The sequence below is a fragment of the Tigriopus californicus genome, chromosome 1 (genome assembly GCF_007210705.1).
Source record: "Tigriopus californicus strain San Diego chromosome 1, Tcal_SD_v2.1, whole genome shotgun sequence".
NCBI lineage: Eukaryota > Metazoa > Arthropoda > Copepoda > Harpacticoida > Harpacticidae > Tigriopus > Tigriopus californicus.
This window is the reverse complement of record NC_081440.1, coordinates 13,237,964-13,239,700: the sequence shown is the minus strand read 5'-3', so window position 1 is coordinate 13,239,700 and position 1,737 is coordinate 13,237,964.

The following is a 1,737-nucleotide window of genomic DNA, read 5'->3' as shown; positions in this document are numbered from 1 at the left end:
TAGCGAGCTTAAAGTTTTACCTTTTTATCGCTTCTAGCTCTATCCGTTTTTTGTGTGTAGCAGCTCCGCTTTTTCCGACGCTATTGTTTCGACACATCCCTACGTAAGTCAAAAGGGGGCGCTCAAGTGCAAAGGGGTAAACAAAGACCCCCGTGAGCATGTCCTATTGGACTCAGCGTTGCCGTTCAAAACCCCCAGAGCCATCGTTGGGATAAAACGGTAAAAAATATCAAAACATACCATCGTCGATATCTCCTGGAATTCGCCAACGTGCAACGGAAACAAATCTTGGCGTAATCGTCGTTTCCCTCGAGATACCAATATCGTCGGTGCTCATGAGGCAGAAGATGATGATCCCGATGTCAAAGCTGCCACTCCAAGAAGAAGCTCAAGATCATCCAAGGGTCCTCTACATCTTGAATATCATTAGTCAGTCAGATTTACATTTTCACGTGAGGTTTCCAATTACCTCGTTGTTGTTAAGGAAATCTTGAAAAGGGAAGTTGTGGTGATATGTAGGTTCCGTTTGTTTGGACTCTTTCTTTCCGTACCTTTACCTTTATTCTCGTTTTCCATGTCTCCTCATTATTCCTCTCTTGCTTGTCATGGTCGGTAGACCCATTCCCAAATCATCCGTATTACATTTAAGTTTCTACTCGGTGTTACAATTACTTGTCAAGCAATTTACTTTCCTCTACAACGCTTCTTAAAACGGCTTTGATCAAGCTGTCTGACCACATTTTTAGGAACGAAATTTTGAAGGGTTATAACGGGGCTCAGGCTGCGGTTTTCATCCATGTGGTGGAAACACTTAATTGAAACGCAAGGAACAAGCCCGGATTCAGGCTGACCTCAAGAGGTGTCGGAATTACCTTGATTATGTAAAGGTGCAATCAAGTCGCACACTTTCAAGCACATTGTTGGGAGATTGAAGCAAAATTTCGAATGCCTCATCATTGTGTTGCACTTTCGGATCCGTTTTGTTGCACTTTCGAGATGCGTTGCCAAACAAGGGCAATTAATAGAATATGTGATTTGCTCTGCTAGTGCCCGAATTTTTTTTGACATGTTATGTGTGTTATGCCCAAAAATGCATGGTATTGTTATTCTACCGCTCTTTTTACGTGAATATTTGTAAAATTCAAAAGAAATAAAAAAGAGCAACTTTGACAAACGTGTCAAGGTAATAATTCAACTTGCCTTAAGCAAGATTTCACGAAATGTCCCTGTCCCTTAACACCTAGTCAGGATGTGTTAAAGAGGGTATATGGTGCTTACAACGAACATCAATATGCTACCATAGTAGACAGAGTACTTGTGAGGACACATGTTAAATATTGAGTTGACCCACGACTCGACAAAAAAGGGCCTTTTTTCTCATGGTAAGAGTTACTATCTGAATTTTCAATTTAAACAAGAAGCCTAGATCTTTTTCAGGGTGACTGAGAAGAGCTTAAGCAATTTCAATTAGTCAGCAGCTTCGGATTTCCTACCAATGTTTATGCTGAAAATATTCGCATGCGTAACTAATTGTATGGATTTATTCCGGTGGCCATCGGTTTCCCCCAACGCAATCTCCGCCTGTGGATTTCCGCCCGGTGATCTCCTCCATAGTGAACTCCGCCAACGGCAATCTCCGCCACCATCAAATTCCCCCACGGTGAACTCCGCCACAGTGAACTCCTCCAATGGTGAATTCCGCCAAGAGTGAACTCCCCCACGACGATCTCCGCCATG